At 46.0% G+C, this 24,411-nt stretch overlaps 2 pseudogenes; both read right to left on the bottom strand.

Annotated features, from left to right (window-relative positions):
* Positions 1-9,087: 9,087 nt before the first annotated feature.
* Positions 9,088-10,041, bottom strand: LOC122521598 (annotated as a pseudogene).
* Positions 10,042-14,465: 4,424 nt separating this feature from the next.
* On the bottom strand, positions 14,466-16,446 carry LOC122521597 (annotated as a pseudogene).
* Between the last annotated feature and the right edge of the window lie 7,965 nt (positions 16,447-24,411).

Here is a 24,411-nt window from a genome sequence, read left to right as displayed (position 1 = left end):
CTCGACTCCAAGTAAATATAGAAATTAACGCATAGAATTTATTTGTTTATACGCAATAACCAAAACGTAACAGTAATTATAATCACGAAATATCACAACAGGTTATAGTCAAAAATACATTTTATCAGCGCGAGGCTTTTGTAACGAAAAGAACAATTGCAACAAACGCAAACAAACAAACGCATCAAATATATTTTTAACCAGTTAATTAGGTCTCGGTTAGAATTATTTACCCATTCAAAAATTTCGTCTTCTGATAATTTTGTTAATACAAAATCTTCTTGTCTCATTTCATGTACAATAATGTTATTACTTTTTCGACACTTTTTGATAATATTGTAATAATCTCGTGGGATAAACAGTAAATTATTTTTTTTTATGTCATTTCTACCACACCAAAATTTCTATCATTTGGTAAAATCAAATGTCCTGATAATAAAATTTTGTGGTTTATGATTCCCACATTATTTTCAATAGTTTGGATAATTTTTAACCACATTAAAACTAGTTTAATGTTTCTATTTTGCCCAGTACACATGTCACTGTACGCCATAATGTGTCTTTTACTTGTTAAATTTTAGAAATCTTTTTTGATGCATGAAGCTATTTCTTGAGCACCTTTGGATATAATAGTTTCATCTCAAATGTACGTGTGAACAATTATTGTTGCGTAATCCTACGCAAGCGAGTGAGTGAGAATCATCTGGACGTTTCTAGACGTATCGACGCGTGCCGAGATATAGCGACAAAGAAACATCTTAGTTACGGTGTAACAAAGGAGCGCAGCGAACTCCTTGCAGGGCGCTTTCGTTCTTCTAGCACGCGTTCTCCCACCATTTCTATTAGTCCAATCACATGCATCGACAGCTACGTTATCCAACTTTTCGGTAATTGGTCCGCGCGTTGCATCGTCTTTTTCTATAAAAGCCGCGTGATTTCACGCTTTAATGTTATTCTACCACGAGACCTGCGAGAGATCACGTCGAAGAGAACTACACTCCTGTGCTACTATTACATCAGTGGAACAAAGGGACAAAAGGAAGAAGGCCACGTGGTCAGAATTATAGTCTGCTTTGGATTAACAGCAATCTCGATAGCTGCCGATAGGCAAGCCAGCGACACATCATCATCAACTGTATTTCAACCAGGGTTTTTATGCCGAAAGGCTTTCCCCTACAACGAGCCAAATAAATCGTACTTATTAGTACTGACTGGGCTCAAAAAATATATTTTAATTTATTTTCACTTACCCTCATTCCTCATAAATAAACGATTCCTAACATCCATCTATAAGTGCATTTTCAACGACAAGAAAACCCCTGAGTACCGATACAAGGCGTTGGTCGTTCAACAATTATCATTATGAAAATTGTGGATACCTAAATTTAAAACATACATATTACGTTTATAATATGCTCCTGAAGTAGTTTGTTCGGCGATATTTACGTTGTTAGAATAATTTATATTGCGCGCGGAATAGGATAGGCGGCGTATGCGTTAATTAAGTTGCGAGGGCGCGCAAGGGCTGTCGAGATGCGTGCGGACACGCCTTACCATGCAAGAGGCAGGGGAGAGCGTCTTGAGGTGTGCGGGGGGAATAGGATGCGTGGGGCCGTGTGCACGCACGAGTCTCATTCTGGTGTGCACTCTGGTTTGAGCTACCAACAGTGTTTTTTCTCATCTTGAGCTTCTCATTATCTTGGCCTTTTGTTCTAGGCAACGTGAATAGAGCGTGTGTGAGTGAGTGAGGAGTGTGTGGAGTTTTTTGGTTTTTGCTCCCAACAGGCTCTCCACGTGGGCTTCTAGTCGGGCAGTTGTACGGATATCTACAACCTGTCTCCAGGCTCCCCACGTGGGCGTCTAGCTGGCCAGGTGTAGCGAATTGCCTGCAACCTGCCGTCCGGCTCCTCACGTGGGCTTCTAGTCGGAGCGTTGTACCGTTTTATCCACAACTTGTCTCCAGGCTCCCCACGTGGGCTTGTGGCGAATTATCTACAACCTGTCTCCAGGCTCCCCACGTGGGCGTCTAGCTGGCCAGGTGTAGCGAATTGCCTGCAACCTGCCGTCCGGCTCCTCACGTGGGCTTCTAGTCGGAGCGTTGTACCGTTTTATCCACAACTTGTCTCCAGGCTCCCCACGTGGGCTTGTGGCGAATTATCTACAACCTGTCTCCAGGCTCCCCACGTGGGCGTCTAGCTGGCCAGGTGTAGCGAATTGCCTGCAACCTGCCGTCCGGCTCCTCACGTGGGCTTCTAGTCGGAGCGTTGTACCGTTTTATCCACAACTTGTCTCCAGGCTCCCCACGTGGGCTCGTGGCGAATTATCTGCAACCGGTCGCCAGGCTACCAACGCGAGATAAGGTTCTGGCCAGACAGGCCATCGTTAGGTGCGATAAGAAACCGCGTGCGTTCGATTGTCGTCTTGCGTCGGAAGCGAACGGTAAGAGAGCTCTCTAGCGTGCGACCAAAAGGTACCTCGCGTCGTTTATTCTATTAATATATTTTCTTTCAGCGTTTTGTTTGTAATTGTATGCTTCATCAGTTTATTGAATAAATTGTTCTCTTGCCCCGGCTTTTCTCTCAATTCCGTGAGAGTTTTTATGCCGAGGCAAGTAGCTTTGTGCCGTGTAAAAGTGTTTTGCTCATTTATCTATCCTGTCCTATCTCACTCATTCCAGCGTTAAACTGTTTAATAGAACTCATTGGGAGGGATTCGACCATTTTCTGGTCACGTATATAATTGCTAGAAACATTGGTGCCTCGGGTGAGGAATGAGTGATAGGTTGGATTGATAAATTCGTAAAATCGGAAAACGCTTGCGTTTTTGTTCCTCGGTTCTTTGTGTGGACTTCTTGTAACTTTGTCACTGAGTGTTGCATCATCGTTATTTGTCCGCGGGGATCGCGTGGTGCGTGTGGATTCGAGACGTGCCACGTGTTGGGTCTTCACTTCCGGCCGCACGGCTTACCCCCACTTAGCTAGCGCTTCACTTCCGGCCGCACGGCTTACCCCTACTTAGCTAGCGCTTTACTTCCGGCTGCACGGGTTCCTTCTTCCGGTTTGAGACTTATGCTGAGTGTTAGGCCCGTTGGTGGGGACGCGAACAGCGAGTAGTGGGAGCTCTGAGAGTGAGACCACGGTGGGGCGGCACAGCGCCGCGTTTCCTTGGTTACGGATTAAATATCCGGGTCTTCTAGCACGCGCGTTCTTCTCTCTCCCCTCTCCTTCGTCTACCGTTTCGGAGAGCAAGAGTGGGGACAAGACAGCTTTCCTCCGTGTTCTAGTTGTCGTTACATTTACTAACTCCATTGTTCGTTTTTCGATTCGCTCATCATGCCTCCTGCTGCTTTGAATAAGTTGGTCGCCCTGCAGAGGACGCGTTTAGCCGAGCTTAAGAGTATCCATCGTCGGTTAATGGCTAGACCGCTTGCGTCCCTGGAGGTCAATCTGATTCAGCCGGGAATAGATTCGTTGGCTACGGTGTTTGCGGCGGTGCGGCAGACCCACGAAGAGATCGCAGTCAGGCCAGACGCTCTGAACGACCCGTATATGATAGAGGATGAAATTGAGGAAATCCGTGAAGCATATGATGAAGCCTTTCGCGCGTTCGTAGCGTTGCGTCGACAGCTTGTCCAATCAGAGGCGCCCACCCCCACAAGGGAATCTTCCCACCCCCAGGGTTCCGGATTAGATCCGAGTTTTTCGGAGCTTCCAAAGATGTCACTGCCGAAGTTTTCGGGCGATGAGGAGGATTGGGAGAACTTTTCTGACAGTTTCAGGTCCATGGTGCACGAGGCCCCGCGACTGGACGATACCGCCAAGTTGCGATATCTGAAATCGTGCTTAGTCGGTGAGGCTGCAGGATGGATTAAAGATGTGTCGACTAGCACTGCGAATTATGCTAGCACTTGGGAGGCGTTAAAGGCACGGTATTATAATCCGATGCTCCTTCTGTTTAAAAAACTTTAGGCATTGTTTGATCTTCCGCGTCTTAAGAGGGAGTCCACCGCAGAGCTGCGTTCACTCCTTGATGGGATGCAGTGTATAGTTAGGTCTCTGAAGAATGCGGGTTGGCCGGTAGAAAATTGGGAAAGCATACTTTATTTCTTGCTGGTTACGCGATTGGACGTGGACACGCGTAAGTCGTGGAATGCGGAACTCATCTCGATGGAGGGGTTGATCACAGCTTCAGGATCGGAGTCAGGAAGGAGAGGCGCCCCTGGGCCCTGCTTTATGCCATCGTTCGCGGAATTGGTCGGGTTTCTCGAGAAGAGGGCTCGGGTTTGTGCAGTGCAGGGGGAAAACCGAGGGGAAAAAAGGGTAGCTCCCCCCCCTAGATCAAGTCACCCCCGCAAGGTTCATCATTCGAGGGGTCCGGCGATCACGACTGAGGGGTTTGGAAGTGGTGTTCAGTGTCCACTTTGTGAGGGTCCACACCGGGTGTTTGGGTGTGTTCGGTTCAGGTCAATGGCGTTACCGGAGCGGATACGAGAGGTTGGGCGTTTGGCCTTGTGTGCCAATTGTCTCGGGCAGCATTCGGTGAAGGCTTGTTCCTCTAGGGGCGCTGTTCCGCGTGCAAGGGCAAGCACCATACGCTTATCCATACGCCCAGTAGAGTAGGAATGCAGAAACCCGCTTCTAGAGCGGTTGCGGGAGGTTCGGGAATTAATGGGACTGGTGCGCCGCCAGTGAGTTTGCATGCGGCTACGTCCTCGGATAGCGTTAGGAGTATTCTGCTTGCCACTGCACGAGTTTAAGTAGCAGGCACTAAGGGGAAGGGAACATGGGCACGAGCGCTTCTGGATCAAGGATCGCAGGTTTCCTTTGTTTCCGAAAGGATCACGCAGTTACTCGGATTGTCTAAGCGGCGTACTTATGTGCCTCTTTCAGGACTGGGGGCAGTTGATGCGGGTACGGCCCGGTCGGGGGTACGAGTTACTATCCGGTCGGCGGTCGATACCACCTTCCAGGTCGAGGTGGATGCTCTGGTGTTACCAAAACTAACTTCTCTGCTTCCGTCTATCAATTATACTTCCAGGGTTGGCGGAGACCTGTTCAAGGACATTCCGTTAGCAGATCCAGAGTTTGTCGTCTCGAAGCGGATAGATGTAATTTTAGGTGCAGATGTTTATGGCCAATTGCTCCGGCCGGAGATAAGAAGATTCTCGACGTCGCAGCTCGTTGCGCAGGATACGGCGCTTGGGTGGATCATCTCCGGACCGGTGGATGGAGGAGCTGCACGGCGGGCGGAGGCTACAGCGACTACCTCTTCTTCGCTGGTTTTGCACTGTCCGGCTCAGGAGGAATTGAATCACATTTTGCAGCGGTTTTGGGAGCTAGAGGAGGTGTTGGATGCGCCTAAGAGATTGAAACCAGAGGAAGAGAAATGTGAGTTAATTTTTCAGGAAACGCATCGGAGGGATTGGAGAGGTCGGTACGTGGTGCGGCTACCGCTAAAGCAGGAGCTTCCCTAAGTGGTCGAGGAGACAAGACGGATGGCCCTTAGCTCTCTTGCTTGTTTGCACCGTAGGTTTGCGCGGGATTCACGATTGGCTCAGGCGTACCGTGACTTCATGAGGGTGTACGAGGAGCTAGGCCACATGTCACGAGTCCCGAGGTCGGAGGTTCTGCGCCGAGAGGCATGGTACTTACCTCACCATGCCGTGGTGCAGCAGGATGAATCCAGGTGGAAGCTAAGGGTGGTATTCGATGCCTCTCGGCGTTCGAGGGACGGACACTCGCTAAATTCCTTTTTACTTACAGGTCCTCCATTACAGAGCGATCTTTCCTTAATCTTGCTCAATTGGCGTAGGTACCGAGTGGCGTTCACGGCTGACATTGTAAAGATGTTTCGTCAGATTCGAGTAGAGCCGGAACATCAGGACTACCAGCGGATTATCTGGTCGCCTGACGCAGCATCTGAACCGGTGGAATTTCGTTTGAATACTGTCACTTACGGCACAGCTTGCGCTCCCTACCTGGCGATTCGTACTCTGTCGCAGTTAGTACGGGATGAAGGTTCGCGGTATCCATTGGGATCTCGGTGTTTGGAGTCGGAGACGTATGTCTACGACACTTTTGCCGGTGCGGATGACATACCGACAGCAGTTAGAAAGAGGGATGAACTGGTTAAGTTGTTAGATTCTGCTGGCATCCAGTTAGATAAGTGGGCGGCTAATTCTATAGAGGTTCTTCCAGATTCTGCACGACCGGGTGTGGAGAAACACATAGAAGGTAATCAGACGGTCAAAACGTTAGGAGTTCAATAGGTCCCGGAACAGGACGAATTTAGGTTCGACGCGGCTAGCGTAGCAGACTTGGCTGCCGCCCACACCAAAAGATCCGTTTTGTCGAATATCGCTCGCTTATTCGATCCATTAGGATGGCTCTCTCCGGTTACGGTTGTTGCCAAAATATTAATGCAAGATATGTGGCTTTTGAAGTGTGATTGGGACTCACCCTTACCGTCGGAGCTTCGTGAGCGATGGTATCAATATTGTCAAGGTTTGGTTACCTTGCCGAGTTTATCCGTAGGGCGCTGGTTAGGTGGTACTTCAAACTCTTACTACCAGATTCATGGCTTCTCTGATGCGTCCTCGCGTGCGTACGCCGCGGTGGTATACTTGCGTATTGATAAGGGTGATGGGAGGTGTCAGGTGTCGCTATTAGCTTCAAAATCTAAGGTAGCTCCGGTAAAGACTGTGAGTATTCCTAATTTAGAACTTTGCGGAGCAGCTCTTCTTATCATTCTTATCTCAGCTTATCCGTCACTTAACGAGTTTGGATTTCTTACAGAAACGCCCAATTTTTGCCTGGTCAGATAGCCAGATTGTGCTTACTTGGCTTCGTAAGCATCCATGCCACTGGAAAACCTTTGTAGCCAACCGTGTCTCCCTTATTCAGACTCAACTACCATCAGCCTCATGGTCACATGTCCCGAGCAAGGAGAATCCTGCCGATTTGGCTTCGCGAGGAGTAGCACCGGAAGAGTTAGCCAAGAGTGCCCTATGGTGGTACGGCCCTTCATGGCTGGCTGGGCCTCCCGTCCAGTGGCCACGTTCTATTGAAACGGTTCGAGTGAACCACGTCCGCTACAGCTCGAATGAGTCCGAGATCCTGACTCGGTTCTCCTCTTTAACCAAGCTTCTTCGATTTGTCGCTTATTGCAGGCGACCCGTCGTTTGGTTGCGGAGCGGCCGCTCACTAGGGGTAGGGTCTTCGTCTCATTTTTTGACCAGTGCTGAGATTTCCGACGCACGAATACTGGTCATTCGCCTAGCCCAGGCAACCGCCTTTTCGACAGAGATCGGACTCTTGAAAGCAGGGAAGAGATTGCCGAAAGGTAATCGGCTTAGCACATTGAACCCCTTCGTGAGTGAGGGGGATGGTCTCTTACGGGTGGGAGGCCGGTTGACACGTTCTCATCTAGCTTTTGATCGGAAACACCCGCCAGTCTTGCCTCAACACTCGCATCTTAGTCGACTATTTGTGCGGCACGCACACCATCAATGCCTCCATGGGGGTCCGGCTTTAACATTGGGTTACCTGATGTCGCAGGTATGGGTCTTAGGCAGGAATCGGTTGATCAAATCAGTTATTCGAGTCTGTATGCCTTTTCAAAGGGCTAAGCCTCAGCTAGCTCACCAACTTATGGGTGAGTTACCCGTGGATCGAGTGGTAGGGAGTAGGGCTTTCGCTAATTCTGGCCTTGATTATGCGGGTCCTGTAAAAGTGAGGACGTCAAAGGGTCGTGGAAACCGATCGGGTAAAGGATACATCGCTTTGTTTGTCTGCTTCGCTACTCGTGCTATCCACCTCGAGCTGGTTAGCGACCTATCCTCGGAATCTTTCCTCTGTGCATATCGTCGGTTCGTAGGAAGACGTGGTATTTGCCGAAACCTTTATAGTGACAACGCTACCAATTTTCAAGGGGCCGTATATAATTGCTAGAAACATAGTTAATTTTGGATAGGGCAATGCTTTTTGCAAATCAAACGAGAAAGAAAAATAATAACTTGAATTGTGCTATACCTCTTGATCTTGTTTTATTGGATTCCTTGCTAATTCTGCTGGACTTAAATGCACATCGTGTTCCTATAAAAGATTTTTCTTATCTTCATCATCATTCGATGCTTTAATTTTAATGTTTAATAAGTCGCATTTTTGACATGTATCTTTGTGCGGTTGGTGGAAATATAAATCAAAATCTTTTTTAAATATTTTTCTCTAAGTCCACTCATTAACAGCTTTTATTTTATTGTCTTCGCAATGAAGCTCGTATAAATTAAACATCTCGCTAAGAGTCGGATCAAGCGAGCGCGCGCGCGCGAGTTATGTTACAGTGTACGAGGTATGAATTCACACACGTAAGTAATAACGAATGATTTATTTTTGTTCAGGTAAGTGAGTAAATAATCAAACTAAAAGAAGTTGGTTAAAATACTTTTACTGATTAATACGTCGTTACAGATTGAATGCCCGACAGAGAGTGTCAGCGCCAGTCGTCGCATGGGATAAGGTTGAAATCTGCTTATCGACAGCAGGCCGCTACAATATGTGGCCGTCACGCTAAAGCTTGGCGCCATCGGCACTCTTACCGTCACGCTTCTGGTGACGAAAACTGACAACTATGATGATAAGGACGTTGGCCGCTCGGTAACCAGATGCCTAGAGACCGGATCATATAACTCGCGCGTGGTATGTAGGTGTTTTCTATTGAAATACTGAGATCTGCTACAATGCAACTCAAATTTCGGAAAACTGTTAATTTTGTTCTGTACATGGTGTTTTTGAACCTCAGAAATTTGTCTATCCAGCCATACGCTTACACAAATCGTTTCCTACATTTGGAGATTTTAATACACGTTTTAGGCGTTTTTACTAATTTATATAAGATAACATATTGCATTATACTCTCTCGTATGGTGTGCGTTGAAACTTTGTAAACACATTTGTGGTGAATTTGGACACTTGGAACGATAGGTCGTAGTTTTTTTTACATTTTTGTTTGCTTTTGGTCGTTCAGCAGTTTGCCTCCTTTTCCGGTAACATAGGGCGCACGTCCTTCTTACAGGCTTGCCCTTCTGGTTCATACGAATCTCCAGCTTATAGGACACGTTCCTTGTTCTAGTAGAATTTTCCGGGGACAACCATTCGGCAACAAGCAGCTTTCGAAATTTTCTTTTTCCATTTTTTTATTTTTGACTCTCTGGTATACGATGTAAGCATTAACTACACTGGTACCAAAAAGTAAATGTAGTGCTAATTTTCGATACCACTTGATACTTTTCCGTATCGTTGTGGCATATGACACCATCTGGTCGCTCCTGTCGATGCCATTTTTTCCATTATTATAGGCAAGTACCGCCAAAATTTTCTGTTTAGGGGGTCGTTCCACGATGAGTAGAATCTGTGGTGGATGTCATGATAGGTGGATGTTTTGTTGATAAGATCCTAACATCGCGAACGTCCCTCCACTTTAGCACTAGAATACCGTTATCATCTTTTCTTGATACTATATCACCTCTCTTCAGTGGGTATGACATTAAAAATCTCGGCATAAATTTTTTGTTATATCGCACAGTCCCAACGACATGCGTCTTGAATTGTAAACATTTTAGTGCTAACTCATAACTGTTATAAAAATTGTCGACAACAAAGTTCGTCCCTCATTTATCAATTTATCAGCTAGTTCAATGCAGACATTTTCCGCTAGGCGAACTTGCCATCTTCCGCTGGTATCTCGTCCAGAATATACTTTCGCCGACCATGTATATCCTTCGGTAGAGCACAATTTGAACAGTTTTATACCATATTTGTGGGATTTCGTTGAGATATACTGCCTGAATATGAGTCGTCCCCTCCAAGGAAGCATTGTTTCGTCTATTACAATATCTTCACCTGGTGAAAAGACTTTCTGGTAATTATCTACCAATAGGTTTAGGAGTTGCATAACTTTTCCGAGTCTGCTACCCTCTTCTATCGTTTCGTTATTTGCAAAATGCAAGTTTGCTAACAATAACTCAAAACGATTACAGGGCATCTGACTGCGTGGAAAAGCGAAGTTGTAGATCGGTCCTTCGACCAACATCTCACGAGCGGTGTTTTTACGAGACCCATCCTAATCATCAGTCCTATAATTTTTTTTATTTCTCAGTTGTTGCCTTCCACCTCTTCAATCGTCACCTGTCTTTTATACACTCTTCCTTCCGGTGAAGAGAAGAAGCAGGTCACGCAAGTAGTCTTTTACTGTATTTAAAAGGTAGGCGGGGAAATATTTAGCCTCCATTGCACCTATAATTGTCTCCCAGGGGAGTGAATGAACCATTACGATTTTAAGGGATACTAGTATGCCCACACGCTGATTTCCTCGCGCACTTTCTGCTATCAGTTACGCACGTCCCAACAATGGAGTGCGACCAGCACAGAAACCATGCGCACTGATGGACAGCACGTCTCCAGCCCCCCCCCCCCCCCCCCCCTCCCCCCCCCCCCCCCTCCCCCCCCCTCCCCCCCCCCCCCCTCCCCCCCCCCCCCCCCCCCCCCCCCCCCCCCCCCCCCCCCCCCCCCCCCTCCTTCCAAAAAAAAAAAAAAAACACATATCTGAAATTCGCTCAACGATGCGAGCACGATGACCCTCTCAAACAACTTTCCACCACATCCAAAAGACATATTGGTCTTACGAAGCTTGGCAGCGTCGATCTTCACGTCTATCCTTTTTTTGACACAGCCCAAGCTTGCCGTCCCTCTTACAGGCTTGTAGAAAGAATCCCTTTCCTAGGCAGCAGTGTGAATATCGGCCACCACCCCTAGCTGCAGCGCTACCGCTTTTCCTTCACGACCCAGCCTGGGACACTGTCTGGCCCCGGAGCTCTTCCGCCAGCAGATCTTTTTGGCAGCTCTTCCGGACCTCCTCAGCCGTCACCAAAATTCCTGTCCTGAACCTCAAGGGAGCAATCGGAGTCACGGATCGTCTTCCCTCAGGACGGTGTCTTATGATTCTGGGCTAAATAGAGGAGGATCCAACCCCTCCATAGTTGGAATAACGCGAGCTCTAAGCTTGCCCCCATTACCCCTTATAGGGTTTCCCCCATGGATCCTCGTCGTACTAGATAAAAATTTTTTCCAGGCTATAGCCTAACCTTTCTAATAGCCCAGACCAAGTTCCACTTTGCCTCTCTTCTAGCCTCCAAACACGTTCTGATCCTATCTGGGTCACCGCCCTGTCTGGCCTTATGTAGCGCCTTTTAGCCGCAGTTGCCGTAGGTTGCAGGGTCGCGATTTCCCGTGTCCACCATGGCACCGCATGTCTCCTGTCCCGGGCGTTCCTAACCCTCGGCATAGACGCATCGCATACACTAACCAGATTATCATTAATTCACTTACATTGGGACCTTACACTTGACCCCCACAGATCTTAACGCTTTGGTATATTAGTATAATAGTATACTTTTAGGGTGTTATCGTGGTAAAGGGTTTTTTCAAAATGCGCAGTCGTTTTTTAAAAAAAGGTTTTAAAGTTTTGACTTTGTTGTATATATGTTTATATTTTTTTAATTTCGACCGTGTATCAAGTGACCCGATAGCGTCGGTAGTAGCGTAAAAGCCTTCGAAACAATAAATTTTGTTACATCTCGCGCAATTAATGAAAGATGACTTGTTACATAAACAACGATTTTTTAAAAGATCTGTTGAAAACAAACCTGATTACCGTTTAAAATATTTCTCTTTTATTTGGTTTTAATAATTTCGAAGCGTACCATGCATATCGAATGATTTTATGAAAAAATTTGGATAACAATTGATGAACTATTGATTGTATCGTGATACAATCTTCACGAGAGTTTATTTCTCGATTTTGTTCAATTAAGCATGCACAATTCTGCATACGCTTTATCAAATTTTTAACCTGCCTATAAAAATAAACATCGCAGGGTTGAGCAAGAGGAGTACACTTTGGCGGAATAACCTTGATAGTACAGGTTGGTGACTGATCGTCATCCTGAAATATTTCATCATACAACTCGGGCTTTGTTTGCCCTCCCCAAGGATCTATGATAAGGAGAAACTTTTCATTTCCTACATAAGATTTTAAGCAATCTTTAAGGAAATCAGTATATAATATTGTCGTAAGTTTTCTTGACTTTGACGAAGTTACAACGACATTTGTATATTTTGAAGTGTAATAATCTACTGCTTTTTGGATTCTAGGTCCAAAATGTCCAGTATCTTCTTGCAGACACACAAATACTTTGGGTATAATTTTCCCAGATAAAGTAATTGCATATTGGGCTGTATAAGAATGCGTCACTTTATTTACATCATTGCTTATAACGGAAACAAGCTTGCTTCCTTTTTTAGCAAGAGTTCTGTTATAGGCAGATTGATACTGGCATCCTGAAAAAAGGAATGAACATAAGTTATTCAGAACAGGTAAGTGTAAAATTAAAATCGACGATAATTTTAGGATTTTTTGCATTTACATACCTGTTTGATCAGAATTAATTACATAGTCTTTGTTCGGTGAAATTAGGGTAATTGACTGTTTGTATTGCGCGCGAAATCGGTTAGGTAGCGACGGCGTCGTCACCTTAGATTGGTCGGTATTACAACTTAGTTAGGACGGATCATCTTCAAAGATTAGTTTCTCTCCAGGGGATGGAGTATAAGGGCCCGTGATTAGCTCATTAGGCAACTTGTAAGTATAGGAAATCAAAAATAGTCTTAGAGTGAATATGCAGTTCCAGCTCATTTGATGTTTTATACAGAATTCTTGGTACTCATGAGGACATAACCTAGTCAGTTCTTTTATAAAATGATTGTTAGATACTGTTGCAGTATCAATCCTACTAATCAAGTATTTTAGGTTTTTGATATCCAAATCGCGCACCTGCTTCGAGAAACAAAACCTCCTCAGTCCCTACTTTATTCATCCCATCTAGCTTGACAATTGATGAAATCTTGTTAAACCTTGAAAGAGTACCTAATAAGGATCCTATATGTTAGTATTCAAACAGAGAATGGATAAGGGCTGTGTTTATAGGTCTAATCTGCAATAATTCCTCGGCTAACTGCAATCGATCCTCTGATTGGCAGCTGGTAAACATTTTACGCAATTGTTGATTTCTAATATTCTCAGATTTTAACAAGAAGTCTTCCACTCTTGATCTGATCAATGCTTCAGGTAGCTTTGGTCTGCTTATACTTAGGGAAGATGGCTCTAACACCAATTGAAGTAGACTCTGCTTGTCTAATGACCCTCTGTGGAAACGTACTGCTCCTGCAATAAATTGCTTATATCTATCATAGTGATCCCACACAAATCTCAGTAAACTTAAAGATTCACTCAATGTATCCTGGTGACCCGCATATAAGAAATTCGTCAACAACTGCATTGGGAGATAACCAAAATCAGAAGATAGTAATGTGAGAAGCACTAGTCGCTCTTTATTCAAGGGAACTATGGCCCTGAAGAACACATCCCCTAAAAGGGTTAATAGTATTTCCAATAGAGCAAAGCCTGGTCCCAGGAGAGGGTCACTCTGTTGCTCTGCCAAACTTGTTCTTTCATTGACTGCTGTGGTAACAATAGCATTTACACCAGAGTTAATATCACCTGAACCAGCAAAAGCTCTATTAAAGGTCTCGATTTCCCCTGGAACTTTTACACCCTCTATATGGTAAGCTCGTTGATAACAAGTGATGTGGCTAGAGTTCCAAGTCTCTTCTAATTTAAGAGCTAACTCAACTTTATCAAAGGCTAATCGAAGATTCGCTTTAATCAGTTTGATTACTTCGGGTGTCTTATCATTTTTGAAAAGTCGAACAAACAAAACTTGGTTATCCCCAGATCCAGTCAATCGGTGATCAAAGTCCATATTAAACATAACACGTCTTATTACAAAGATGGTGATCAGGGTCCATAATTTCTGTAATATACCCTGATTGCCACCTGCATGCATTGTCCACTGGTTGAAGGAACCAGGGAACCCTGGAGGTGAGAATTTGTTAGCAGATATTAACAACCCATCTGTAAATATGTTAGGCATATACCGAAAATTGTGAACATTGAATAGATTGCATAGGACATCCAAAATGTGGACTTGTTGGTAAGATCTAAAAGTGTAATTCCATTGCTCTAAGTCCATATGTAAACGAATCAACACTTGATCTGTAGTTTCTGGCAATGTTGACAAGATATCCATCTTCTGTCGTAGCTGTGCTCCTGAAAGAGTCATGGATTGTTGCTTAAATAGGGGCAAGATCTGCTCTCCAATATTCCTCTCACAGGCTGACGCCATTATTCTACATACAGTCTTCATTAAAATTTGTTATTAATTTCAGTGTTTGTTTCTGAAATATTGCTGCAGATGCCAAGGTATCTTCTATTGTTGCTGCTTTCATTTTTGAAACAAATTTTTTTATTTTTCTTTGACGAATGCCATAGTTTTTTTTAAACTTCGTCACCTAGCTTTCCATAGCCTTGAATTCAAGATCCGGAAATTGTCCTGCTGCTGCTAAGACCCATTGTTGTAAATTTCTGGTTGTTACCTGTTGACAATTTTCCCTAGCTTCAACAAAACGATCGTAAGTCCAAGAATTAACCCATTTTCATCATCGCTCTACTTAAGCTTCCACATCAAAACATCAGCGACGTTCAACAAACGAATGACGCGTATCACCACGCGCGGTCGATCGTATGTGCAGTAACGGGCATCGAAATTATCGATGATGATTCATGATAAAAATTCATCGAGCTCATTAAAAATGTTCTTTTTAAACGATTTATACAAAGTATTATATCGCATTTTACATTTTTTTACACAAAAGGATAAACAAATATTTTTTATAAATAAAATAAACTTATTTTAGTTAAAATGAACATATAAATAAATTAACGTTCGTGAAATTCTTTAAAGTGGTCAATACATAATGCTTTATCACAAACATGGCATTTAAATACTGTCTCCCTTCGAATTGACATACTTAGGCATAGAACGCATCGTTTTGAAATTCTATTTCCCTTTGCTGGAGTTGCAGGTATCCGTACAGGAAAATATCTGCCAGTAAATCTCGTAATGGAATCATTGACAGGTGCCTTATTTACATTCATATTGGGTAAATATTTATCAATAATTTCTTCAGCTAATAACTGTTTAAACACATGAAACGATCGATCTTTCTTATGATTTTTAAAAATTACATAAGTGTTTAGCATCATCATGTCAATAAAATAAAAAAATTTTTTTTATAGGCTTTTTACATCGTCGAATAGTATGAAATTTGCTTAACATCTGGTCGCCAACATCAACTCCACCCATATATTGATTGTAATCTACTACTGCGGTTGGTTTTAAACTATTTTCTCCAGTACATCGGTTTCGTTTTCCTTCAACAAAACTTAAATCGTGCATAGTAGTTAGCATAACGACATCTTTCTTGTCCTTCCACTTTATCGCCGCCATCTCTTTTGTACTAAATATAACAGATTCCCCTTTTTGTAATACGCATGATTTTAATTCTGGAGGCATTTCTTTCCTATTTATTCTCGCTGTTCCGCATACATTTGTTTTCATATTATATAATTCTCGGTATAATGTTGGTGAACTGTACCAGTTATCAATGAATAAGCAATACCCCTTGTGCAATAATTGACTCTCTTTCAACAAATTCAATACAACATTCCTGCCAGCAGATCCTGTAGCAGTTTTATCTCCTCCTATATATATATTGAAATTATGTATGTATAGTGATTGTGAATCACAGACTTTATAATATTTAACACCGAATCTCGCACGTTTTGTTCGAATAAATTGTATGTAATGTAAACGACTTCTACATGCTATTAGTGATTCATCAATGGAAATGTTTTTATTTGGGACATACATACGAATGAAAGTTTTCTTTACAATTTCAATAACTTCTCGAATTTTAGACAATGGGTTATTAGGATTATTTGTACTGGAAAAGTGTAAATTTTGTGAGATAGAAATAAATCGGCTACGGCTCATGACATTCTTAAAATACGGAGTTTCTATACTTTTATCTGTTGACCAATAGCTTTAAATCGTGGGCTTGGAAATTAGACTCATTAAAATATTTACTGCAATAAATGCTTTTAATTCGTCCCCTTTAAAGATATAAAGTCTGCGTCGCTTGCAACATACTTATTGGTTTCCATAATTACTTTTGTAATTAATTCATTGTTAAAAAATAATTCAAAAACCTCCCCTCTCGACAGACCCCGTGTATTTACAGTTACACCACCCACATTTGTAAAACGATGTATAATCGGAGTATGATTTTCGGCTTTCCACACGTACTCTTCATTTATCAAACTATAGCTCTGTTCATTTTCGCTATCAGAACTTGACGAAATCCACCGGCAACGTCTTCTAGAAAGTCGTACCTCATTACTTGATTCCGAATCAGGATACTCAATATCCATTGGGGCATACTAAATTTTAGATTATATTACAAAATAAGATTGCTTTCCAAACTTGGATTTTCGAATTCAAATATAGATTAGCAACACTTACTAATAGTGGCAATTTGAAGATTTTCACAGAAAAAGTAAAACTTTTTTAGAATACACTGATGTATATTAAACTCAAAGAACCGGAACGCTCTCACAAATGGTTAAACGTGGTCTGATGCAATTGAAGAATATGTTGCAACTGGTAAGAAAAATCAACGTAGGCTCGCGGATTATTCCTCTCTTGGTATAGCTGACAATCGCGCCCCGCGGATTATTCCGCGCTTGGTGATAGCTGACTGTCGCGACTCGTGGATTATTCCGCGCTTGGATGCAAATGGGTTAATTATCGCCTTTACTTCGATTATTGTGGTGTTAATATCGCTCCTGCGATCTACCACTGGTGTTATATCTGTAAGACGTATTCGTCTTAACAGATAAACTCTTTGCCTTTCTATGATCCTCTCGCTCTTTGTCTCCGATTATTTTGTTTCCAAGTGTCCTCGTAGGCGTCCAGCGGTAAAATAGACTGAATGTCTTTGGTAATGGGCCCTGCAGGGTGCACTCACTCGAAGGTCGAGTGGATGGGGTTATGGATGCTAGTTACTAGTAACTCTTTATCGATTTAGTGGGCGCATAGTAACTATCGATTTTAGTTACTATGGATTTTTGGTTATAATCGATTCCGATCATACATGTACTGCTTTTGTACTGAAGCAGACGAATACGGCTACATATACTTTGATACGTCTGCGATTTCGATGTTTTTTTTTCCTTTATAAATATAGGACCACAAAAATACATACACCGGTATGTAGAAATGGTCGCATTTGCTGTATCCGATTTGCTGGTAAATCGCTCATTTGGTAGTTAGGCATGATTCGCTTTTAATCTCTTACAAATTATGCATTTGTTTATTACACGTTTTACACTGGCTCGCCCGTTTATTGGCCAGAAACTTTCGCGGATGGCGTTAAGCGTTGCTTGTTTCCCACCGTGATATATTTTTTCGTGACTTTCGCGTATTATTGCATGTGTAATAAGTGTCCTTTTGGCAATAATGCCGGATGTTTTTGATCATAGGATAGATTACTTCTCGCTAGTCTTCCGCCAACCCTTAAAATACCCCGATCATCTATGAATAGATTAAGAGCTATGACTGACATGCGAATATCTCTTCCAGTTTTGATTTGCTTTATGGTTTCATAGAAAGATTTGCCTTGTATGACCTTTAATGTGGTCATTTCCGCGTTTTTTAACTCATCCACCGATAATTCCCCAGTAACCCTATCGCTATTCGACCTCTTTGAATTGAGAGAAAATCTGATGCAGTACGCTACTATGCGTTTTAGTATGTTAATTGACGAGTAGCGAAAAAATAAATCAGGCGAAGAATCAGAGGTCGCGAGTGCTACGACTTTCTTTGTCACCGGTATTTCTATTCTTTCTAATATGTTAGGTGGTCAATATCATTCAGGCTGAATTAATTAAGACGGTCCTGACCTCCAAAATTCGCTTCCGATAAGATCAATTGTTTGTCACGCCGCGAGATATCAAATCAGCCATATTATGATTCGTTGATACATGTCGCCATTGTTCGGGTGCGATGATGAATTTCGATGACGGGAAGAACGTCGACCCAGTCTTGTGTACCGTGGCACATGATTGCAGCTTTAAGCGAACGGTGCAATCGCTCTATCATCCCATTGGAGGCAGGATGATACGCGGCTGTCCGAGTACGTTGGCAACCTAAAAGTTTCGTCAAAGCTTAAAAAAAAGTAGATTCGAACTGCGAACCTCAGTCTGTGGTCACGATGGCGGGTGCTCCGAAGCGAGCGACCCAACCGCTGAAGAATGCTTTCGTGACGCTATCGGCTGACATATCGGCGATGGAGATGGCTTCTGGCCACTTGGTGAAACGATCGATCATCGTAAGGCAGTAGCGGTAACCTCTCGATAACGGCAGTGGTCCAACGATATCAATATGGACATGATGGAAACGTGTGTCTGGTATTGGAATTCGTTCCGGAGCGTTCTTAGTGTGTCGTTGAATCTTGCTGCGTTAGCACGGCAGACAGGTGCGTACCCAACGGGTAATATCGTCGTTCATGCCGGGCCAGACGAACCGTTGCGCTATTAACCTCTTAGTAGAACATGCCCTGGGATGTGCCAGGTTGTGCGAAGTATCGAAGATGCGTTTTCGCAGCGTCTGCGGAATGTATGGTCGGACATCGGTTCCAGAGACGTCGCAGTAAATGACTGTCTCGGTGTTATCGACGCGTAACTTTCGTAGTACGGGCGACGTTGTTGCTCCAGGATCGATCAGTGCAGTGAGTTCCTCGTCTCTCGCTTGATGTTCTGCCAAGTCCTGTGTGCTGACAACGACAGGCATGCTAATTTTCTCTACCCTGGAGAGCGCGTCCGCGATTGTGTTCTCGTCGCCTGCGACATGGATGATATTGGTGGTGAACTGCCCAATATAGTCCAATTGTCGTAGTTGTCGTGGTGACGCCTTGCTCGCCTTCTGTCGAAATGCGGAAGTTAATGGTTTATGATCAGTCTTAATTATTAGGTGTCGTCCTTCGACCAAGAATCGGAAGAATTTGAGGCTGCTATAAATTGCTTGTAACTCTCTGTCGTAAGTCGAATATCTTGTCTGGGTTTGCGATAGCTTTTTCGAGAAGAAACCTAAAGGTTGAAATTGATCCCCACTCCGTTGCTACAAGACTGCCCCTATAGCGTTGTCGGAGGCGTCCGTCTGCAGGATCAGCGGTGCATCTGCAATAGGATGTGCAAGTAGTGATGCTTCAGCGAGTTGTCGTTTGCACGCATCGAACGCGCGCTCGGCGTCCGGAGTCCATTTGATAAGTCGCCTGTCCTTCTTCCTGACGCCTACCAGATAGGTGTGCAGTGGTGCTCGCACCGATGCGGCGTGCGGAATAAAACGACGATAAAAGTTAACAATTCCCAAGAATCTTCGTAAGTCGCTGATGTCCTTGGGTTTTGGATACTGTTAGATGGCATCAACGCGCTCCTTCACTGGACGTGTACCTGGCGCGTTAATCTTGTAGCCGAGGTACTCGACTTCGCGGGCACCGAAGGTGCATTTGGATACGTTGATAGTGAGGCCGAATTCGCGTAACCGCTCGAATAACGTGCGAAGGTGCCTTGTGTGCTCCTCCGGCGTTGACGACGCTACCAAGATGTCGTCGATATATCAGTAGCAAAAATCCAATCCTCGATTTTTAGAAATACATTTAGGACCGCCTTAACGCACCAGGGACATACGAGTGCGTCTTAAGATAGGTGGGAGGAAGATGCGTGCGTGGGGTCTTGATCTCGAGAGCGCACGCAGTAGTCCAGTCCAGTTCTGGATAGCGAGAAAAAGAGTGTTATTTCTGAGAATAGAGAGTGACGCTATATTGGCTTTGTCTAAGTGAGAGCTGTAGTGTGCTTTGTGGTGCGCTTCCAAGCTACTAACGTGTGAGTTTTAAGGGTTGTTGCAGAAACACAACCATTCAAGGGTTGTTGCAGAGACACAACCGTTCAAGGGTTGTTGCAGAGACACAACCATCTTAGGGTCGTGCCGAGACACGACCATTCCTTTTACAGAGAGTAGCGATGTTTCTTACAGGGCTTGGCGATCTACCAACGTAATAGAGAATTGCAGCGGCTCAGACTACCCCCAGGTTGAGGTTGTTGGCGACGAGAATAACGCCCATTTGTAGGACTGATAACGTGACTAAGTAGGTTGCGGTACCTTGAATAGTTGTGCGGAAACGTAGATAAGAGAGCTGACTAGCGTAAGGAAGAAAGAAGTTCCTCGCGACCATAAAAGGTGCATGCGTTCTTTGTGTAGCTTTTCCACCGGGTACTACCTCTTGTATCATTTGTTTGAATAAAGTCTCCGCTTGCCCTGGCTTTTCTCTCAACTTCGTGAGAGTTTTGTCAGGGTTGCGTCAGGGTTGCGTCAGGGTTGCGTCAGGGTTCCCCCCGTGGGTAGGGGGTAGTAGAATACTTCCACAGTATTCCCTGCTTGTCGTAAGAGGCGACTAAAAGGGAGGGTATGAATGGTGTGTGTATGTTCTTTGTGTGGCTATTTCTATCTTTAATTCTTTCTATCCCCCTTTTTCTATTCTTTTCTTCGTCTCTTACTTCCTTCATTTCCTCTCCATTCCTCTGGGCTTGTGCCTACCTTAATTAAAAATTAATATGGAGAGTACAAGTTCAGAGATTAACCCGTGTGGGAGGGATACCCACACAACGGCGGTGTTTGGTGGTGGTAGGACAGGCCACCCACCGTCGTCATCCTACGACTGTCATGAGTCTGCGGTAGGCAACCCGGCCCAGACTCTGGTTAATGCCTCGGGAAGTTGTTCGCAGGTAGGTGACCTGGCCTGCGAATTGACTAAGGCATCAGGAAAAGAGGTACCAATGGAGGAATGGCAGAAGGAGGCCAGAGCCATGGAGCAGTTGCGGTTGACGGACCCGGAGTCACCGATCAAGACCAGGAGCAACAAAAGATTGAGGAGCATCATCACGTCGTCGGATGAGGACGACTGCCTCATCGTGGAAGAGGACGCGCCGGGAAGAAGCCAGACGCCGCTAACACTGGAGACGGGAAGGCTGCCAGAGAAACTCAGGGCATACCTAAGGGGAATAGAAAAGGAGAGAGCGAGATGCTCTAATATAAAAGGAGAAGTGTCGGGAAGAATAAAGCGACTTGTTAAAGAGTCGCTTATCATTGCCGACGAAATGGAGGAGAGGATGGAGAAACAATCCGGCTCCCGGTTCTCAAGGGCTGAGGCAGTATTCCAGCTGAGGACGGAAGCAAAGATCAGAGACGAGCAGATTCGTCAAATGGAAGGGGAAATCGCTAGGCTCCAAAGGGAGCTTAAAAAGCGAGAGGCAGAAAGACAAAGCCATGGAGTGAAGGCAGTTGCTACCCCGAATCAAGGAAGGCAGGCGCCTACAATAAATAAGGTAACCCCATCTTTGGAGAAGAGATTGGAGGATGCCAGGATTGGGGATGGTATGAGCTGTGTGATGGCGGTTCTGAGGGACTTTAGCAAGAGCATTGAGGCCCTGCAGAAGACACAGCTCGAGATGTGGAAGATCTTTAGGGAAACCAACAAGCCACCCCAGCGGGAAACAGGGGGGACTGCGTGGGGGGGAAGGGAAGTGCTCCCGCCCCGGGAACCTCGAGGGCTCCTGCCCAAAGGGTTCCTGCCGTTAATAATGCTGTTCCCCCCTCACAGGATGGGTTTGTCGAGGTAGTCGGAAGGAAGAAGCGACGCCAGCAGACAAAGCCAACTGTTGGACAGGAGAAGACCACCACATCGGGGGATCGAGGTGCCACAGGAAGTGGCACCAAGAAGAAGAAAAAAAAGAAGAAGAAGAATCGCAGCGGTGGGACCAGGGAGACAGCAGCGGTCTCACTGGCGTGCAATGAGACATTGTCATATCGTGATGCTCTCGCCAAGGCCAGAGAGAGCATTAGCCTCAAAGAGTTTGGGGTAGAGAAGGTGACAATGAGGAGGGGTCTAACGGGGGCCTTCATCTTCAGCATCAGGGGGAAGGAGGCTGCTATTAAGGCAGACCGGGTAGCCGATGCCTTGAAGAGGACGGTGCCGGAAGCCAAGATCGCTCGGCCACATAGAACGCGGTCCTTTAGGCTGGTGGGTATTGACCCAAGCCTGAACATGACCGTAATTAGGAATGCCCTCCTCGCTATAAAGGGGAACATTGACCCAAATAAAATTTGGGTTGGTGAGATCAGGGCGGGCAGGGGACGTCTCTGGGAGACGGTTGTCTCTGCCCCGGTAGAAATGGCCCAGGCTGTCATCAACAGGGGAGGGGTAGACTTCGGTCTATACCGGGCAAAGGTGGTCGAGCTCCGGCAAAGACCACTGCGTTGCCACCGCTGTCTGGCCAGGGGGCATGTCGCCATGAGTTGCCCTAGTCCAACCTCTAGGGCGAACCTTTGCCATCAGTGTGGCCAACCGGGCCACAACGCAAAGGATTGCAGGAATAAAATAGAGTGTCCGGTATGTAGGGACGCTGAAGACAGGAACAGAGGAGCCATCGCGCGGGGAGCTGGGAGTGCCCGGTGGTCCCTCCGCGAAGGGCGAACAACGAAGCGTGCGCGTCCGCGGGTAGTGAGGCTCGGGTGCCTAGTGTTTCGACGGGGGAAGAGGGTATGGAGGTGGACGCGGACCTATCCACCCTCACAGGAACAACGAACGATAAAGCTGCGCAGGGCAAGGGCTGCGATAGAAACAGGTGTGCGGGGCCTGCAGAAGTAGCGGGGGTCAGTGGTGTAAACACCAACAATGTCCCTTGTCCCCAGTGAGTGTTGCGTGCAGGTGAACCTGAACCATGCGCGGGGTGCGCAGGATCTGTTGATCCAGCGTATGCGCGAGTGTGGGGCGGGGATCGCGATCATCGCAGAACCGTGGTGGGTTCCGCCCGGTGATGAGAAATGGTTCTCATCCCTGGGCGGGGCTCCGCTATCTGCGGTATTGGTGGGTGAAAGTGGAAGACCCTGCAGTCTGGTGCAAAGGGGTAGCTTCTTCGTAGCTGTTAAGTGGGGGGACTCGCTGGTGATTTCTGTTTACTTTCCCCCCAGCGAGGTAATTAGTAAATATTGTAGACTCCTAGACGAGCTCGAAGAGCTCTTGGGGAGATTTCCTACCTCTCCAGTGCTGGTGGCTGGCGACTTTAATGCCCGGGCCCACAGATGGGACCCGGTGGGTAGGAGTAACCTAAGGGGTGGGTTGCTCTCTACCTGGGCCAATCGGTTGAACTTGCACCTCTTCAACCGAGCTGGCTCCCCCACGTGCGTTCGGCCGCAAGGGTCGAGCGTCATTGACCTCACGTGGGGCTCGTCAGCTGCTAGTATCCGCTTATCGGAGTGGAGGGTAGATCAAGCAGAGTCCTTTCGGACCATGCGTACATAGTTTTCAAGTACTGCCATGAGACTGCAGGGGTCCGAAGCTTGAGCCGACCCGGCAGGACTTTCCCTCGGTGGAATGCGAGGGCTGCGGACAAGGACATGCTCGACGCTGCCCTTATATCGGGCGACTGGACTCGTCCCAGTGGTGAGTGTAGTGCGCGGGATTTCGTTAAGTGGCTACGCGGAATGTTGGCACGTGCATGTGATATGGTACTGCCGAGAGCGGGGAACACGAGGAACAGAGGGGGAAGGCATGCTGGTGGTCGCAGGAACTGTCTGCTATTAGGGCAGAGGCGACTGCGGCTAGAAGACGCTTTCTGAAGGCCAGGCGCAGTGGGGACCAAAGAAGAGTGGAACTGTGCCTGGAGGCCCGCAGGGAGTCTAAAAAACAGCTGAAGAGGGCCATTAGAAGGGCCAAAGCCGCTGCCTGGAGGGACTTCGTGGGGACGCTTGAGGCGGATCCGTGGGGCAGACCATATCGCCTGGTCATGGGGAAGTTAAGGCCATACTCAGCACCCTTGACGGAGGTACTCGAGTCAGAAGTGATGGACCGGGTGATGGGGGCCTATTTCCCCAAGTGGAGCGGGACAACAGCGGGGGCCTCCGCGGTGTTCAAGTGGATGGTGCGGCGGTAACGCTGGAGGAGGTGCTGACTGCGGCAAGGAAGATCGCCGGTGGAAAGGCTCCGGGACCGGACGGGGTCCCGGGCATAGTGATAAAGGCAGCAGCGGTCCACTGCGGGGTCGGCCTGGCTGAGCTGTTCACGGAGTGTCTCAGGACCAGTAACTTTCCAACAGCCTGGAAGAGGGCAAGACTGGTCTGATAAAGAAGAAACTAGACGCCCAACCGGATCTGCCTGGCTCCTACAGACCGATCTGCCTAGTGGATGAGACCGCGAAACTGTTCGAGCAGGTAATCGTGGCAAGGATAAACAGATGCCTGGAGGCAGGGGGTCTGTTGTCGCAGGCGCAGCATGGCTTTCG

Source organism: Polistes fuscatus, unplaced genomic scaffold (genome assembly GCF_010416935.1).
Source record: "Polistes fuscatus isolate 324 unplaced genomic scaffold, CU_Pfus_HIC Scaffold42, whole genome shotgun sequence".
In the NCBI taxonomy this organism is placed as follows: Eukaryota; Metazoa; Arthropoda; class Insecta; order Hymenoptera; family Vespidae; genus Polistes; species Polistes fuscatus.
Note: the sequence above shows the minus strand (reverse complement) of the source record. Positions and strands in the feature narration are given on the sequence as shown.